The sequence below is a fragment of the Triticum aestivum genome, chromosome 1D (genome assembly GCF_018294505.1).
Source record: "Triticum aestivum cultivar Chinese Spring chromosome 1D, IWGSC CS RefSeq v2.1, whole genome shotgun sequence".
NCBI classification, from domain to species: domain Eukaryota; kingdom Viridiplantae; phylum Streptophyta; class Magnoliopsida; order Poales; family Poaceae; genus Triticum; species Triticum aestivum.
The window spans coordinates 281,529,854-281,550,580 of record NC_057796.1 but is presented as its reverse complement, the minus strand read 5'-3'; positions in this window follow the sequence as shown (position 1 = coordinate 281,550,580).

Genomic DNA, 20,727 nt, shown 5'->3' with positions numbered 1-20,727 from the left:
GACACCTAGTTCTTTGTTCTTGGTAGCCTTCCTTATGGGGAAATGCCTCCTAGTGCTTCCATTTGGAACACGTGGATTGACCGGCATGTGTGCTTCTTTACTCCTATGTCTGTCCTGTGGATTCTTGGATCAATGGTAACAGGAACGAAGGAGACGATGTTTTACCTAGGTTCGGGCCCTCTTGATGGAGGTAAAACCCTACGTCCTACTCTTGTTTATATTGATGGAGTATCAAGTCAGCGTTGATCTACCTCGAGATCATATGTTGTGGTCTAAACCCTAGGAGTACGATGATGAATGTCATAATGATCTATCGACTAGCCTGGCCTCGGCTTATATAATGTACCAGAGGCCTAGGATAACAAGAGTCCTATTCGGCTCCGTTGGTGGAGAGGAGTCATTGTCTTGATCACCAAGTCTTGTGGTTCTTCCTTGTATTCATCATGGGTTGCCCAAAGTGACCCATTAGTGGACCGCCATCAGGATCCTCGGCCTGATCCACCTGGTCGCGAGATGACGTGATGAGTACCCCCTAGTCTAAGACACTGTTAGTAGCCTATAGCCTAAAATCTGAGATGCACATGAGGATTGTAATCTCCTCGGAAACTGTTTTACACTTTGTAAATTATTTGCATTGAATCGTTAATGCAGTAGCCCCCGAGCCACTGGTCGGGTGGCAACACCAAATCATGGGATTGATGTGCCCATTTAATATTTGTAAATGAGAAGCGCGAAGCCCAGTAGCCCCTGAGCCTTAATGTGGGCACGGGTGGCCAGATTAAGGATAGATATCCGTTTGATAGAAAATTTTGTTGTGTTTAACACAGACTTCTCGGAAAGAGAATAAAGATCTCTTAAAGGAGCTAGAGCTAGCGAAAGCCGAGCTCGTTAAGACCAGCTCCAAGGGGCTTAATAGACGGAAATCAATGCCAATAGGGAATTATGAGGGCGTTATGTTAGCTGCTCGGTTGTCTCTGCGAGATTATGCCCTTGACTCTTTAAAAGATGGGTGATACGTCCATTTTGCATCATGTTTTCCTACTATTATTTATGACGTTTTTATCCATAATAATGCTTTTTGGAGTAATTCTAATGCCTTTTCTATCATAATATGCAAGGTATAGAGAATTCGAGCAGCTGGAAATCTGGACCTGGAAAAGCTATGTTAGGCTACCTATTCTACACAACTCCAAACAAGCTGAAACTTCACGAAGAATTTTTATGGAATTCATGAAGAATATTGGAGCAAATAATTAAGTACCAGAGGGGGCCCACCAAGTGTGCACAACCCACCTGGCGTGCCAGGGAGCCCAGGCGCGCCCTGGTGGGTTGTGCTCACCCAGGCCCACCTCCGGTGCCCATCTTCTAGTATATAAGTCATTTTGACCTAGAAAAAATAAGGAGAGGACTTTCGGGACGGAGCACCGCCGTCTCGAGGCAGAACTTGGGTAGGAGCACTTTTGCCCTCCAGCGGGGCGATTCCGCCGGGGGAACATCCCTCCCGGAGGGGGAAATCATCGTCCTCATCATCACCAACAACTCTCCCATCTTGGGTAGGGCAATCTCCATCAACATCTTCAACGGCACGATCTCATCTCAAACCCTAGTTCATCTCTTGTGTTCATTCTTTTACCGGAACTATAGATTGTTTCTTGTGGGTGACTAGTAGTGTTGATTACGTCTTGTAGTTGATTACTATATGGTTTATTTGGTGGAAGATTATATTTTAGATCCAATATGCTATTTAATACCTCCTGATCTTGAGCATGATTATCATTTGTGAGTAGTTACTTTTGTTCTTGAGGTCACGGGAGAAGTCATGTTGCAAGTAATCATGTGAACTTGATGTGTGTTCGATATTTTGATAGTATGTATGTTGTGATTCCCTTAGTGGTGTCATGTGAACGTCGACTACATGACACTTCACCATATTTGGGCCTAAGGGAATGCATTGTGGATTAGCAATTAGATGATGAGTTGCGGGAGTGATAGAATCTTAAACCCCAGTTTATGCGCTATTCGCTAAGGGACCGATTGGATCCAAAAGTCTAATGCTATGGTTAGAATTTATTCTTAATACTTTTCTCATAGTTGTGGATGCTTGCGGGAGGGTTAATCATAAGTAGTAGGTTTGTTCAAGTAAGAACAGCACCTAAGCACCGGTCCACCCACATATCAAATTATCAAAGTACCAAACACAAATCAAACCAACATGGTGAAAGTGACTAGATGAAAATCCTGTGTATCCTCAAGAACACTTTGCCTATCAAAAGAGACCGTTTTGGCCTGCCTTTGCCTCAAAAGGATTGGGCTACCTTGCTGCACTTTTGCTACTATTTTCGTTACTTGCTCGTTATAAATTATCTTGCTATCAAACTACTCCGTTACTTACAATTTCAGCACTTGTAGACATTACCTTGCTGAAAACCACTTGTCATTTCCTTCTGCTCCTCATTGGGTTCGACACTCTTACTTATCGAAAAGAGCTACAATTGATCCCATATACTTGTGGGTCATCAAGGCTATTTTCTGGCACCATTGCCGGGGAGTGAAGCGCCTTTGGTAAGTGGAATTTGGTAAGGAAACATTTATATAGTATGCTGAAATTTACTGTCACTGGATACTATGGAAAACAATCCTTTGAGAGGTTTGTTCGGGGTATCTTCACCTCGACCGGAACCAAAATTAGCTACCCCTCAACCCACTGCACCTACTAAAAATATTGAATATGAAATTCCTTCGGGTATGATAGAACAATTGCTAGCTAATCCTTATGCAGGAGACGGAACCGAACATCCTCATATGCACTTGATATATGTAGAACAAATTTGTGGATTGTTCAAGCTTGCAGGTTTACCCGGAGATGAAGTTATGAAGAAGGTTTTTTCCTTTATCTTTGAAGGGAAAAGCACTGGCATGGTATAGGCTATGCGACGATATTGGATCCCTGAATTGGAATCGATTGAAATTGGAGTTCCATCAAAAAAATTATCCTATGCATCCAGTTCATCGTGATCAAAATTATATATATATAATTTTTGGCCTCGTGAAGGAGAAAGTATCGCTCTAGCTTGGGGGAGGCTTAAGTCAATGTTATATTCATGCCCCAATCATGAGCTCTCAAGAGAAATTATTATCCAGAATTTTTATGCTCGGCTTCCTCGTAATGATCAAACCATGCTTGATACTTCTTGTGCTGGTTCTTTTATGAAGAAGACTACTTAATTCCGGTGGGATCTTTTGGAGAGAATGAAATGCAACTCTCAAGATTGGGAACTCGACGCAGGTAAAGAGTCAGGTATTAAACTTAAGTATGATTGTGTGAAATCTTTTATGAATATTGATGCTTTTCAAAAATTTAGCATTAAATATGGACTTGACTCTGAGATAGTAGCCTCCTTTTGTGAATCATTTGCTACTCATGTTGATCTCCCTAAAGAGAAGTGGTTTCAATATGATCCACCTATTAAAGAAGAAATTAGAGAACCGGTACTAGCTAAAGAAGAAACTATAATTTATAATGTTGATCCAGTTGTTCCTTCTGCTTATATTGAGAAACCACCTTTTCCTGTTAGCATAAAGGAACATGCTAAAGTCTCAACTGTGGTCAACAAAAGCTATATTAGAACACCTAAACCTGATGAGCAAATTAAAGTAGAACCTAGTATTGCTATGGTTAAGGATCTCTTGGAAGAAAATGTAGATGGGCATGTTATTTACTTCTGCGAAGAAGCTGCTATAATTGCCAAACCTGATAAAAAGGATAAACAAGGACCTGTTGTTGGCATGCCTGTTGTCTCGGTTAAAATAGAAGATCACTATTATCATGGTTTATGTGACATAGGTGCTAGCGTGAGTGCTATTCCTTATTCCTTATATCAAGAAATTATGAATGACATAGCACCCGTAGAGATAGAAGACATAGATGTTACTATTAAACTTGCTAATAGAGATACTATATCACCAATTGGGATTGTTAGAGATGTTGAAGTCTTGTGTGGGAAAATAAAATACCCTACTGATTTTCTTGTTCTTGGTTCCCCACAAGATGACTATTGTCCCATTATCTTTGGTAGACCTTTCTTGAACACCGTTAATGCTAGAATAGATTGTGAGAAACAAACTGTCGGTGTTAGTTTTGGTGATGAGTCTCATGAGTTTAATTTTTCCAAGTTTAGTAGAAAGCTTCATGAAAAAGAATTACCTAGTAAAGATGAATTAATTGGTCTTGCTTCTATTGTTGTTGTAACACCCCGAGAATCATGCTACAGTAACTCTCTGTGATTAAGCTAATCATGTTGCTAAACAGGGCTTGATCACATTGGAATCACATTTCTTTTCAAACTCCTAATTCAAACTTCAATTAAAATTAAAGTGGAAAATAAAAGTTTTCAAAAATTCAAACAAAAATGTTCTGTGGGTGCTAAATAATACACTGGCAATTATGGTGGAGAAAACTCCTTTTTATAAAATGCCTAAATACTTTAAATGAAATATAACAGAAAAGGAAATAAACAAATAAAAGGAAAACAGAAAACAAAACAGAACAGAAAAAGAAAAAAAGGAGAAGGCCCGTTCCCCCACTGCACCCCGGCCTAAACTGGGCCGCCACCCCCGAACCCCCCCGGCCCAGTCGCCCCAGCCCACTCCCCCCCCCGCGTCCCCTTCCCTGTTCCCCCGACCGGGTCGGAACAGGGGCGCGCGCTCCCGCCCGACCACCTCGCCGGCACCGACGCCGGAGAGGATAAGGGCGCCAGCGGCCCCCGCCCCCTCGGGCCTCTCTCCCACTCACCCCGCTCACTCCCTCGGCCTCTGCGCCTCTCCCCCCGCCAGATCCACCTCTCTCTCCCCTTCGATCCCCTCTGCCCGCGCGTGCTCGCCGCCGTTCACCGTCGAACTCGCGGCCACCGTGCCCCGATCGCCCCGACGACGTGCCCGAACGACTTCCCGCCGTCGACTACGTCGACTACGCCCTCGGGAACGAGTCGAGCGCCTCTGCACCGGCCTCCCCGAGCTCGTCTTCAACCTTCGGCCGCCGTCGTTCGTCGCCGATTCCGGCTACCCCGCACCCTCCCCGAGCTCACTGCCACTCCCTACAGCCTCGCAGTGAGCCTCTCCTTCTCCTCCCCCTCTCCGTTAGCTCGCTCGCGCTCCGTAGCTGCTCCCCCACGCGCGCCCGAACGCCACGCCGCGGAGCTCGCCGCCGGCGTGTCTCCGGTGACCAAATGGTCACGGGCGTAGGCCCGCTAGCCCGACCGCACCGTGCCGCACCCGCCTAGGTAGTTAGTTCGGCCGTTCGCGCGCTCTAACGCGGCATCCGTCGGGCACCCGTAGCACCTCGCCGCCGGCGAGCTCGTAGCGGTCGTCCCCGGCCGTTTCAGCCCCTCCGACCACCGCCGTTGGACGCGCGACGTCGAACGCGCCCAGCCCCGCCCCCGCAAACCCACTGTGGGTGAAACCCGCGCCCCTCCCGCGCGCGCCGCCGCGCGTTTTGGTCGCCGGCGTTGCTCCGGCGCCGGCCGCCGACGTGGCACACCTGGGGCCACCCCTGGGTCACTGCCAGTGGCCCCCACGGGCCCCAGTTGACTGGGTTGACCCAGTCAACTGCTGACTGGGCAGGCCCAGTCACTGACATGCGGGCCCCGCCACAAAAATAAAAGAAAAAGAAAATGTTTTATAAATAAAAATAATTATTTTAACTAATCACTCACTGACATGTGGGGCCCACCCCTCTAATTATACTGTTAGATTAGTTTAAATAGATATTAGAATAACAGAGACTGACATGTGGGTCCCACTGGACCCACCTGTCTGGTTTGACTGGTCAGCCGACCTGTTGACTTGCTGACGTCAGCATTGCCTCATGCTGACGTCATAATTCATTTTTCTTAATATAAGTAATTCCAGAAATTCAAATAAACTTTGAAAATTCATATCTTTTAAACCGTAACTCGGATGAAAAGGTTTTCTATATGAAAGTTGCTCAGAACGATGAGACGAATCCGGATACGCATTCCGTTCGTCCACCACACCTCCTAACCTATCGAACTAGCAACTTTCCCCCTCCGGTCCGTCTGTCCGAAAACACGTAACATCGGGAATACCTCCCGGATGTTCCCCCCCTTCACCGATACCACCTGCTGTCGCGTTAGGACACCCCTAGCACCGCTCACTGTCATGTCACGCATCGTCATGCTTATGTTTGCATTGTATTTACTGTTTCTTCCCCCTCTTCTCTCCGGTAGACTACGAGACCGACACTGCTGCTGCCCAGTTCGACTACGGAGTCGACGACCCCTCCTACTTGCCAGAGCAACCAGGCAAGCCCCCCCCTTGATCACCAGATATCGCCTATTCTTCTCTATACTGCTTGCATTAGAGTAGTGTAGCATGTTACTGCTTTTCGATATTCTATCCTGATGCATAGCCTATCCTTACTACTACTGTTGATACCTTTACCTGCAATCCTACATGCTTAGTATAGGATGCTAGATTTCCATCAGTGGCCCTACATTCTTGTCCGTCTGCTGTGCTATACTATCGGGCCGTGATCACCTGGGCGGTGATCACGGGTATATACTTATATACTACATACATGACACCTGTGATGACTAAAGTCGGGTCGGCTCGTAGGAGTACCCGCAAGTGGATCTTTGTGGCGGAGCGACAGGGCAGGTTGAGACCGCCTAGGTGAGAGGTGGGCCTGGCCCTGGTCGGCGCTCGCGGATACTTAACACGCTTAACGAGATCTGGGTATTTGATCTGGGTCTGGCCATTTGGTCTATACGCACTAACCATCTACGCGGGAGTAGTTATGGGTATCCCGGCGTCGTGGTATCAGCCGAAGCCTTCTTGACGTCAGCGACTGAGTGGCGCGCGCCGGATTGGACTGGAACGCCACTAGGCTAGGTCTGCTTCCGGCCGCGTACGCAACGTGCAGGTGTGCATAGGGCGATGGGCCTAGACCCCTGCGCGCTTAGGATTAGACCGGCGTGCTGACCGCTCTGTTGTGCTTAGGTGGGGCTGCGACGCGTTGATCTTACGAGGCCGGGCATGACCCAGAAAAGTGTGTCCGGCCAAATGGGATCGAGCGTGTTGGGTTATGTGGTGCACCCCTGCAGGGAAGTTTATCTATTCGAATAGCCGTGTCCCTCGGTAAAAGGACGACCCGGAGTTGTGCCTTGACCTTATGACAACTAGAACTGGATACTGAATAAAATACACCCTTCCAAGTGCCAGATACAACCCGGTGGTCGCTCTCTAACAGGGCGTCGAGGAGGGGATTGCCGGGTAGGATTATGCTATGCGATGCTACTTGGAGGACTTCAATCTACTCTCTTCTACCTGCTGCAAGATGGAGATGACCAGAAGCGTAGTCTTCGACAGGACTAGCTATCCCCCTTTTATTCTGGCATTCTGCAGTTCAGTCCACTGATATGCCCCTTTACACATATACCCATGCATATGTAGTGTAGCTCCTTGCTTGCGAGTACTTTGGATGAGTACTCACGGTTGCTTCTTTCCCTCTTTCCCCCCTTTTCTTTTCTATCTGGTTGTCACAACCAGATGTTGGAGTCCAGGAGCCAGACGCCACCGTCGACGACGACACCTACGACACTGGAGGTGCCTACTACTACGTGCAGCCCGCTGACGACGATCAGGAGTAGTTAGGAGGATCCCAGGCAGGAGGCCTGCGCCTCGTTCGATCTGTATCCCTGTTTGTGCTAGCCTTCTTAAGGCAAACTTGTTTAACTTATGTCTGTACTCAGATATCGTTGCTTCCGCTGACTCGTCTGTGATCGAGCACTTGTATTCGAGCCCTCGAGGCCCCTGGCTTGTATTATGATGCTTGTATGACTTATTTATGTTTTAGAGTTGTGTTGTGATATCTTCCCGTGAGTCCCTGATCTTGGTCGTACACATTTGCGTGCATGATTAGTGTACGGTCAAATCGGGGGCGTCACAGTTGTGCCTCCTACTGATCCACTAGAACAATATTTGCTAGACCATGAAAATGATTTACCTATGCATGAAAGAAATGAAATAGTGATAGCCCACAATTATAGGGGATTGCAACCGTTTTCGAGGGTAGAGTATTCAACCCAAATTTATTGATTCGACACAAGGGGAGCCAAAGAATATCCTCAAGTATTAGCAGCTGAGTTGTCAATTCAACCACACCTGGAAGACTTAATATGTGCAACAAAGTATTTAGTAGCAAAGTAGTATGGAAGTAACAGTAACGGTGGCAAAAGTAATAGTAGCAGCTTTGTAGTAATTGTAACAGTGGCAACGGAAAAGTAACTAAGCAAAGATCAATATGTGAAAAGCTCGTAGGCATTGGATCAGTGATGGATAATTATGTCGGATGTGATTCCTCATGCAACAGTTATAACATAGGGTGACATAGAACTAGCTCCAATTCATCAATGTAATGTAGGCATGTATTCCGAATATAGTCATACGTGCTTATGGAAAAGAACTTGCATGACATCTTTTGTCCTACCCTCCCGTGGCAGCGGGGTCCTATTGGAAACTAAAGGATATTAAGGCCTCCTTTTAATAGAGTACCGGACCAAAGCATTAACACTTAGTGAATACATGAACTCCTCAAACTACGGTCATCACCGGGAGTGGTCCCGATTTTTGTCACTTCGGGGTTACCGGATCATAACACATAGTAGGTGACTCTTGACTTACAAGATAGGATCAAGAACTCACATATATTCATGAAAACATAATAGGTTCAGATTTGAAATCATGGCACTCGGGCCCTAGTGACAAGCATTAAGCATAGCAAAGTCATAGCAACATCAATCTCAGAACATAATGGATACTAGGGATCAAACCCTAACAAAACTAACTCGATTACATGACAAATCGCATCCAACCCATCACCGTCCAGCAAGCCTACGATGGAATTACTCATGCACGGTGGTGAGCATCATGAAATTGGTGATGGAGGATGGTTGATGATGACGATGGCGACGGATTCCCCTCTCCGGAGCCCCGAAGGGACTCCAGATCAGCCCTCCTGAGAGAGAGTAGGGCTTGGTGGCAGCTCCGTATCGTAAAACATGATGAATCCTTCTGTCTCATTTTTTTCTCCCCGAACGTGAATATATAGAGTTGGAGTTGACGTCAGTGGAGCCTCAGGGGGCCCACGAGGCAGGGGGTGCGCCCCAGGGGGTGGGCGCGTCCTCCACCCTCATGGACAGGGTGTGGGCCCCCTAGTGTTTATTCTTTCGCCAATATTTTTTATTAATTCCAAAAATATTCTCCGTGAAGTTTCAAGTCATTCCGAGAACTTTTGTTTCTGCACAAAAATAACACCATGGCAATTCTGCTGAAAACAGCGTCAGTCCGGGTTAGTTCCATTCAAATCATGCAAGTTAGAGTCCAAAACAAGGGCAAAAGTGTTTGGAAAAGTAGATACGTTGGAGACGTATCAAATAGATAAGATTTTCTTTGAACAACGTCCTTTGCTTAAACACAATTTGCCTATTAAAACACTAGGAGGTCCTCCTCCACCTAAACGTGATCCCGTGTTTGAATTAAAACAATTGCCAGACACTTTGAAATATGCTTATCTTGATGAAAAGAAGATATATCCTGTTATTATTAGTGCTAACCTTTCAGAACATGAAGAAGAAAGATTATTGAAAGTTCTAAGGAAGCACCAAGCTGCTATTGGATATACTCTTGATGATTTAAAGGGCATTAGTCCCACTCTATGTCAGCACAAAGTTAATATGGAACCTGGTGCTAAACCCGTTGTTGATCACCAACCTCGGTTAAATCCGAAATGAAAGAAGTGGTAAGAATGGAAATTTTAAAACTTCTGGAAGCAGGTATAATATATCCCATAGTGGATAGTAGATGGGTAAGTCCTGTTCATTGTGTCCCTAAGAAAGGAGGTATTTGATACGTCTCCAACGTATCTATAATTTTTATTGTTCCATGCTATATTATATTCTGTTTTGGACATTATCGGGCTTTATTATAAACTTTTATATTATTTTTGGGACTAACCTATTAACCGGAGGCCCAGCCCAGAATTGCTGTTTTTGCCTATTTCAGAGTTTCGCAGAAAAAGAATATCAAACGGAGTCCAAACGGAATGAAACCTTCGGGAACGTGATTTTCGGAACGAATGTGATCCAGAGGACTTGGACCCTACGTCAAGAAAGCAACCAGGAGGGCACGAGGTAGGGGGCGCGCCTATCCCCCCAAGGTGCGCCCTCCACCCTCGTGGGCCCCATGTTGCTCCACCGACGTACTTCTTCCTCCTATATATACCTACGTACCCCCAAACTACCAGCTACAAATCCAAAAACCTAATTCCACCGCCGCAACCTTCTGTACCCGTGAGATCCCATCTTGGGGCCTTTTCCAGAGCTCCGCCGGAGGGGGCATCGATGACGGAGGGCTTCTACATCAACACCATAACCTCTCCGATGATGTGTAAGTAGTTTACCTCAGACCTTCGGGTCCATAGTTATTAGCTAGATGGCTTCTTCTCTCTTTTTGGATCTCAATACAATGTTCTCCCCCTCTCTTGTGGAGATCTATTCGATGTAATCTTCTTTTGCGGTGTGTTTGTTGAGACCAATGAATTCTGGGTTTATGATCAAATTTATCTATGAACAATATTTGAATCTCCTCTGAATTCTTTTATGTATGATTGGTTATCTTTGCAAGTCTCTTCGAATTATCAGTTTGGTTTGCCCTACTAGATTTGTCATGGAATTGTCACGGCATATGTCCTTAGTGTCAGGACTTAGTCGCGAGGCCAACGCATCTATGCGGTAGCTTGAGAGGGGTTGGGCGGAATCAAGAGACACAACACAAGACAGGGATTTAGACAGCTTTGGGCCCCGGGAAACATCATCCGGTAATAACCCTACATGCTGTTTGAGGCTAGGTCTCATTATGATCATGAGTGAATCGCCGGCTCGGCCGGCTCTTTGTGTCTAGCCCTAAAGATTGTTTCTTTTTTCCCCTTTGGGGTGCCCTGCCCCTCCTTATATAAGTTAGAGGGGCGGGTTACATGTGGAGTCCTAGTAGGACTAGGACAAGTCTATCTTTTCTTACAAGTTGAATACAAGTCCGGGTCTTGCTTCCTCGTAAAGGAAATATTCATCATCCCTTTGTTCTTAAGTCGGCCCATCATAAATGTGAGCCGGTTCTCTGGGCCTTGGGCATTGTCTTCTATCTGACTCGCCATCGGGGCCATCCATGAGTCGTCAGGCTCGTGAGTCGTCAGTCCTCCGGCGGGTCATCGGTGAAGCGCCAAGTCCGGCCGGGTCGTACCGCGGGGTATATCCCCGACATTAGCCCCCAGTTTAATTTTGGATTTATCCATGTTAAACTGATCCTGTAAAACAAACACAAGAACAAATTTGACAGATTGTGCTTCGGGTTAAATATTCTTGTAAGTCGGCCTGATCATCCTTAAGTCCTTGACATTTTCTCCTGGAAAATCCGAGTCAATAGGCCAGCTTCATAATCCATTTGCTGACATTGGCTCGATTTATGATTGCCAAAATTGCCGGGTTATAAATAAATGATGCCGGGTCATGATTGTTGCAGACACCGGGTTAATCTGGTCTGCTCCAAACCGAGAATTTGAAAAACAAAATCTCTCTTATATGCATATCACCTGTAGCCCCCAAGTGCCGGGTTGTCATGCTTGCAGCAACCTGGGACTTGTAATTGCCTTATACTCATGAAAACTTCAACCAGTGTAGCCCCCAAGGGCCGGGTCATTATGCAATAATGAGCAGGGACTTTGTAAATATGATCATGTAATCTTGACCAGCAACATGTAGCCCCCAAGGGCCGGGTCAGTAAGATATTACCGAGCTGGGACCTTGTATATGATTCATTGATAATAACAGCATATGATGTAATCTCCACCATGGGGCTTGAACCCACGTCCACACGGTTAACAGCTTTGTACCCTACCAACTGAGTAGTGGATCTTTCAATATAACGGATTAAGGCTTGTGTACCTTGAATTTTCGACAGGAGCAATTGGTAGCCCCCAAGGGCCGGCTCATTTAGAATGTGATGAGTCGGGTCTTCAATAAGTTGAGCAAAAATGACTTTCCATTAGCCCCCAAGTGCCATGGTATATGCTGGCAGTAACATGGGACTTGCATATTCGATATAATATCAATTTGAATAATGTAGCCCCCAAGTGCCGGGTCGTAAGCCTGCAGCGACTCGGGACTATTCCTTCCATTGTATAATAAATCATATCCATTGATAAAATAATAGCCAGTGCGCCAAAGCAACTTTGAATACCTCATCTATTGATAAGTAAATCCGGAGTTTAAATACCCGGCGGCTCTTGGCCGATGGCAATTTAATACGCCTCCATTGTAAGCCGGAACTTTTATAACCCGGCGGCTTATAGCCTTTGAGAAAATCAAGAATTGATAACCCTTTTGAGACACCAATTTCAATCTTTGATGATGGGCTTGAACTTCATCATTTATGTAAGTCATAGCTCTGTAAATCCTGCACAGAGATTAAACAACATATGCCCTGGCGACTTAACGTCAAAAGCCAGGACGGGTAACCACCCAAATGTAGTCTTATCCTGCACACAAGTAGATCACAAAATCCCTTGACGGTTTACCGCAGGGTGGGTCATAATATCTCACATATAACCATTGTGATATTGAATTTGTACTGCCAGTTTACATGACCTGTGCAGTAAGGGTGATAACCCAATCTTTAGAAATCAAGACTTCCAAATGGTTATGATTGTCATATGATGGCGACTTATCATCCAAAGTCAAACCGGGTTAAATAGCAACCACTCATATACACTTTAGATATGATCAAAATAGCTTCAAATAAAATCCAAAAATTGTTTGCAAAAAGAGACTTCAAAAAATTTGAGGCTTCTGATTCGAATACGATCAGAAAACCATCCCAAAGGGGTTAAGCTAAGATTCGAATACGATCATATAGCCCCCGGTGGCTTTGGCGTTGCCGATCAAGAGGGTACCGACAGCTATGTTCTCTTTGATTCGAATACGACCTATGTTTGAACAGGAAGCCCCCAAATGACCTTGAGAGTTGTTTAACGACGCTGATTCGAATACGATCCACGTCGGTTCCCAAAAGGGGTCGAGCTATGATTCGAATACGATCAAGAAGCCCCCTAGTGAGCTCGGCAGTGTGCCGATCAAGAGGATACCGACAGCTATGTTCTCTTTGGTTCGAATACGACCTATGTTTGAACAGGAAGCCCCCTAGTGATCATGAGAATATTTAACGACTCTGATTCGAATACGATCAGGGTCACACCTAAAGGGTTAAGCTAAATTCGAATACGATCAGCTCCCAATGGTCATTAAAGCAGGGTATCTATGTTTGGGTTGTGCTTTGTAACAGACTCTTTTTGGTCCCTTTAATTTTTCCTGAGAACTCGAACTTTTGCGAGAGATAAATTCTTTTTGAACCAGAAAAACCAGGTATTGAGAGTTTCAAAGCTTTGTGATAAACAAATTTACCTTGAACCGGATTTGAGAGCTTCAAAACTTTGTGGCAGATAAATTTCCCTTGAACCGGATTTTAAACCGGATATTTAAGAGCTTCAGTGCTTTGTGGGAGATGTCAAGTCTCTTGAGCCGGATCTAAACCGGAATCCTTCTTTTTAAACCGAAAATTTTCTGACGGCCTTTAAACTTTTTACCAATATGGTGGTAGCCTCCGGGACCGGGTTATTTTTCCCTCCAATGACCCGGAGTTCTTGAATGCATTGAAACCGACCAAATGCTGCCGAGTCATATCATTGTAGCCCCCGAGTCTCAAGACGACTCGAGGAGTTGGCTTTGAGATTCTCCATATTGACCATAGCATAAGGTGTATATCATTGGTGTTGATAGCACGATGTGAATCCATAGAAGGTTGAGGTGACTGCGGCGGGTTATAAATGATCCTGTATGAGCCGTGTCAGCAACTTGGCCAATGGTTCCTTCCAACTGGCTGTTTGAAGTTAACCAAACCCGTAGTGGCGGCGACTTGTGCACCTACCCATTGAGCCATCCAGTGCAGACGGCGGCTGATAAGACATGATAACTTGCCTCCAATTTGTTGGAAGAAAACCGGGCTACCCAAGCAGTGACTTGTTCATACTCAATAAACAGCTCATGCAGACAGGTGCAACCCGGTGTGTTGATGTAGGCCAGGCCACGAGAGACGGACGGTAAAGACGACCGCAACATCTGAGGCGGCACAGATAGATGAACCGGCCGTGGCGTTGTAAGCCGGTGCGGACGGGCAAGTCGTCCTCCTTGTTGTAAGCCGGCGTGGTCGCAGAGACGGCCACGGCATTGTAAGCCGGTGCGGGAGTCTGTTGAGTAACGACGACCACCTGTGCCAAAAGATGTTGGCATGCCTCCATCTCCGCGGTACAATGTCACTTTTTGTCATAAATAATTGCCCTGCATAAACAATATTGCAGACCAAGGCAAAGATAAACTTGTTCTTTAACAAAAACAATATGTGTTAATAAAACAAACTTGGATGAATATCACCTGGTTCGCCCGGACAACAGATGAGTCGACCGCGGCGCTGTAAGCTGGCGCAGACGGGCGAGTTAATGTAAACCGGGCCACAGAGGATGGTGACTTTGCGCCCGTTCATTCACCGGGCAGTATGACACGGACGAAACCCCGGTGCAGAACATTGCCATCGCTCGCTCCATACCCACAATATAACACCTCATTCGCAATGAACAATTGTCCTGCATCAAAAAGTATTGCAAGCCAAAGTATTTGTTCTTTTAAAGAAAGCAATATGTAATATAAAAACATATTGGATGGATTTCACCTGATACGTCAGGCCAGTAGTTATCCACCGCGGAGTTGATGATCACCGCGGTGAAGCTGAAATTAATCACGGGTGAGCCGACCACGGTGTTGTAAGCTAGCGCAGATGGGTGGGTCAATCGCAGGCGCGGTAAACCGCGTGGACGGGTAAGTCAGCCGAATTGTGTTGATGTAGAGTGGACCACAGGGGCGGCGGCTTGTGCGCGTCCGTCGGGAGACTTATGAGAGTGGGCGCGGCGTTGGAGCCCAGCGCGCGGGCGCAGACGGACAAGTCAGCCACATCGTGGTAGTCGATGCAGGCGCTTGAGTTGGCCATGACGTTTAAACCAGTGCGAGCCTTATGTCGACAGCATGACGTCACTTTTGTAGTGGACTTTGTCCTGATTCATCCGGATGGGAGATGATCCATTCTACGCGGCAGAGGCTGCACGAGACTAGGGTGGGGATGCACCGGCAATGTGGCAGCTCAAAGCCCACCATGGCAGAGGCGGTTCAACGCGAGAGGGGCACGGTTCCATAGGAATACATATATGATGTCCGTGGAAATTGTGTACGTGCAAGTACTTTTTCAATCTTCCAACCTGCTCCCCACTTCCCCTTGTTTGTCTTGAGGACAAGCTAACAGAAGAACACGCAGGGGCGCAGCAGCTCAGAAGCGAAACCGAGCAGGGACGTTGGGGGCGGAAGAACCGGCTGGCGACTTGAAGCACGGTGAGGCAAATCTGGCCGGCGACTCGAGGCCCGGTGGCCCTAGGTGCGGCGGCCCAGGGCGCGGGGAGTTTTCAGAGACGGCACGGCTTATAGTGGCAGACGAGTGGTGAGCCGGAGCGGGGTGACTTGACCGCGGAGGCAAAACCAGCAAGGCGCGGGCGGGTCATGGCAGCGGTTTAAAGGCCGGGCGTTGGACGAGGACGACGCATGCATCTGAGCTCAGAGCAGGCTGGGGCCAGCGAGTTGGCCAGCCGGCGTGGGAACCGGCCGCGGGGAGGAGATTGGCGCGGCAGGGCGACTCGGCGGGTCGACCCGAGGCGACCAGGTGAGCGAAACCAGGCCGTAGTAGCACCAAAAATCCTTCTCTGGGTCGTCGTTGACTTGGCTTTTTTTCCACTGTAACGAGGTACCTGGCTTTCCTTTTCCTGTACGTGTCCGAGCCCGTGTCAGACTAACAGCAGCCATATCTTCAATCTTTGAACAACTCCAAAGCCTTTCTTCTTCTATTTAATCCTGGTGAGGAGTAGTACTAGTCTCACGTGAGGAGGTGAAGATCCATTGGTCCGTGCGCCCACTACTATTACAAGTAGTGTTTTGCTAATTTAATCCCGATGAGCAGTATAGCTCTAGTCCTTCACGTGTACAGGTAACACTCCGAACTAGATCCAGACACGGACAACAGATCCATCCAATCCCGTCGGTCTTGGAGTAGTAACCTGGCAGACAAATCACCTCGTGTAGATCTCGTCTCAGACTTGGCAGATTGAGACAACGTGATGGCGACGCCGCGACGCACATAGATGAAACCCTAATCCCCTTCGAACTTCAATCTCATCCTCCAAATTTTCAAAATTAACCAGCAAAATTAGGAACCCAGCCGGCGGCGAAATTTCTGAAAAGCTCGACAACTGTTCCCTTGAGCCGACGTGGCAACTGTTCCGTCCCGGGTTATCTTGCGTGATTATTCTATGATTACTCTTCTTCATCTGGAAAATAGCGAGCTTCTCGATCCCTGAAAGATCCCTTCAAGAACTCAACACCACCGTGCGCCAGCCCCACGGTGGGCGCCAACTGTCGTGGAATTGTCACGGCAGATGTCCTTAGTGTCAGGACTTAGTCGCGAGGCCAACGCATCTATGCGGTAGCTTGAGAGGGGTTGGGCGGAATCGAGAGACACAACACAAGATAGGGATTTAGACAGCTTCGGGCCCCGGGAAACATCATCCGGTAATAACCCTACATGCTGTTTGAGGCTAGGTCTCATTATGATCATGAGTGAATCGCCGGCTCGGCCGGCTCTTTGTGTCTAGCTCTAAAGATTGTTTCTTTTTTCCCCTTTGGGGTGCCCTGCCCCTCCGTATATAAGTTAGAGGGGCGGGTTACATGTGGAGTCCTAGTAGGACTAGGACAAGTCTATCTTTTCTTACAAGTTGAATACAAGTCCGGGTCTTGCTTCCTCGTAAAGGAAATATTCGTCATCCGTTTGTTCTTAAGCCGGCCCATCGTAAATGTGAGCCGGCTCTCTGGGCCTTGGGCGTTGTCTTGTATCTGACCCGCCATCGGGGCCATCCATGAGTCGTCAGGCTCGTGAGTCGTCAGGCTCGTGAGTCGTCAGTCCTCCGGCGGGTCATCGGTGAAGCGCCAAGTCCGGCCGGGTCGTACCGCGGGGTATATCCCCAACAAGATTGATCTTTCTTGCAATGGGAGAAGTGCTTAGCTTTGGGTTCAATCTTGCGGTGTCCTTTCCTAGTTACAGTAGGGGGCAGCAAGGCACGTATTGTATTGTTGCCATTGAGGATAACAAGATGGGGTTTATATCATATTGCATGAGTTTATCCCTCTACATCATGTCATCTTACTTAAGGCGTTACTCTGTTCTTATGAACTTAATACTCTAGATGCATGCTGGATAGCGGTCGATGTGTGGAGTAATAGTAGTAGATGCGGGCAGGAGTCGGTCTACTTGTCTCGGACGTGATGCCTATATATGTGATCATACCTAGATATTCTCATAACTATGCTCAATTCTATCAATTGCTCAACAGTAATTTGTTCACCCACCGTAATACTTATGCTCTCGAGAGAAGCCACTAGTGAAACCTATGGTCCCTGGGTCTATTTTCCATCATATTAATCTTCCAATACTTAGTTATTTCTATTGTCGTCTTTATTTTGCTTTCTTTACTTTGCATCTCATAAAAATACCAAAAATATTATCTTATCATATCTATCAGATCTCACTCTCGTAAGTGACCGTGTAGGGATTGACAACCCCTTATCGCGTTTGTTGCGAGGATTTATTTGTTTGTGTAGGTGCGAGCGACTCGTGCGTGGTCTCCTACTGGATTGATACCTTGGTTCTCAAAAACTGAGGGAAATACTTACGCTGCTTTACTGCATCACCCATTCCTCTTCAAGGGAAAACCAACGCAGTGCTCAAGAGGTAGTAGTATTACTGTTGTTCCTAGTGATAAGAATGAACTTATTCCACAAAGAATTGTTACAGGCTATCGAATGGTAATTGATTTTAGAAAATTGAACAAAGCAACTAGAAAAGTTCATCACCCGCTGCCTTTTAATGCTCAAATGCAAGAAAGATTATCTAAGCACACACATTTTTTCTTCCTTGATGGATATTCTGGTTTTTCACTGTTTCTCAACCTCATCAAGAAAATACCACTTTCACTTGTCCCTTTGGAACTTATGCTTATAGATGTATGCCTTTTGGTTTACGCAATGCACCTGCTACCTTTCAAAGATGTATGACTGCTATATTCTCTCACTTTTGTGAAAAGATTGTTGAGGTTTTCATGGATGACTTCTCTGTTTATGGGAAGTCTTTTGATGATTGTTTAAGCAATCTTGATTGAGTTTTGCAGAGATGTGAACAAACAAATCTTGTCTTGAATTGGGAGAAGTGCCACTTTATGGTTAATGAAGGTATTGTCTTGGGCCATAAAATATCTGAAAGAGGTATTGAAGTGGACAAAGCTAAGGTTGATGCAATTGAGAAAATGCCATGTCCTAAAGATATCAAAGGTATTCGTAGTTTGTTAGGTCATGCTGGTTTCTATAGGAGATTTATCAAAGACTTTTCTAAAATCTCTAGGCCTCTTACGAATCTTTTGCAAAAGGATATTCCTTTTGTTTTGATGATAATTGTTTAGAAGCCTTTGATACACTCAAGAAAGCCTTAATTTCTGCACCTATTGTTCAACCACCTGATTGGAACTTGCCCTTTGAAATTATGTGCGATGCTAGTGATTATGATGTTGGTGCTGTTCTATGACAAAGAGCTGATAAGAAACTGAATGTTATTCATTATGCTAGTAAAACTCTAGACATTGTTCAATGAAACTTTGCTACTACTGAAAAATAATTCTTAGCAGTGGTGTTCGCTTGTGCTAAATTTAGATCTTATATTGTTGATTGAAAAGTAATTGTTCACACCGATCATGCTGCTATTAAATATCTTATGGAAAAGAAAGATGCTAAACCTAGACTTATTCAATGGGTTCTCTTGCTACAAGAATTTTATTTACATATCACTGATAGAAAAGGATCTGAGAACCCTATAGCTGATAACTTGTCTAGGCTTAAAAATGTGCCTGATGACCCACTACCTATTGATGATAGTTTTCCTGATGAGCAGTTAGCTGCAATAAATGTTGCTCATAACAGTCCTTGGTATGCTGACTATGCTAATTACATTATTGCTAAATATTTACCACCTTGCTTTACATATCAACAAAAGAAAAAAAATTCTTCTATGATTTAAGACACTACTTTTGGGATGAACCACATCTTTATAAAGAAGGAGTAGATGGTATTATTAGATGTTGTGTACCTGAGAATGAAGAGGGACAAATCCTACGGAAATGTCACTCCGAAGCTTATGGAGGGCATCATGCTGGAGATAGAACTGCTCACAAGGTATTGCAATCTAGGTTTTAATGGCCTACTCTCTTCAAGGATGCCCGTAAGTTCGTCTTATCTTGTGATGAATGTCAAAGAATAGGTAATATCGATACGCGTGAAGAAATGCCTATGAATTATTCACTTGTTGTTCAACCATTTGATGTTTGGGGATTTGATTACATGTGACCTTTTCCTTCCTCTAATGGGTATACACATATTTTGGTTGTTGTTGATTATGTTACTAAATGGGTAGAAGCTATTCCAACCAGTAGTGTTGATCACAACACCTTTATTAAAATGCTTAAGGAAGTTATTTTCCCAAGGTTTGGAGTCCCTAGATATTTAATGACTGATGGTGATTCACACTTTATTCATGGCGCTTTCCGTAAAATTCTTGCCAAGTATGATGTTAACCATAGAATTGCATCACCCTATCATCCTCAGTCTAGTGGTCAAGTTGAACTTAGCAATAGAGAAATAAAGTTAATGTTGCAAAAGACTGTTAATAGGTCCAGGAAGAATTGGTCTAAGAAATTAGATGATGCACTTTGGGCTTATAGAACATCTTATAAAAATCCTATGGGTATGTCTCATTATAAAATGGTTTATGGAAAAGCTTGTCATTTGCCTCTTGAGTTAGAACATAAAGCATATTGAGCAACCAACAGTACAAAAAAATACACTTCCGTGATGATACGTGTTTGTCACAGTAGGTCGCGTTTTTTGTCATGCATGTACATCCATGACAAATTTATGACAGAATCAAGATTGTCATACCTGTGCTGTCAAGTGTTCCATGACATTACCAAAATTATCATCACGGAAGTGTCCACTTCCATGACGATAAATCGCGCGTCACAGAAGTGTTTTCGTCAAGGGTGACCGACACGTGGCATCCACCATAACGGAACGTTGTTAAGCTATCGGGTCGGGTTTTGGATCCGATAACCCGTTAACAGCCCCGACCAATGGGGATTTTCCACGTGTAAAATCATCATTGGCTGGAGGAAACACGTGTCGGCTCATCGTTGGGACAGATGTCATCCACTCATTGGACGGAAGGCACCTATGATACGTCGACACGTGGCACGGCCCAACAGAGGCCCATTCCTGTGAAAAGGCCGGCCCGTTTGACTTGGTCAAAAGGTAGCGGGCCGGCCCATGGAAAGCCTGTTAACGGCTTGTTCGCATATAGCCCATTTACAGCCCGCTAACCCAAGGCCCGTTACGCCCTATCCGAATTAGGCCC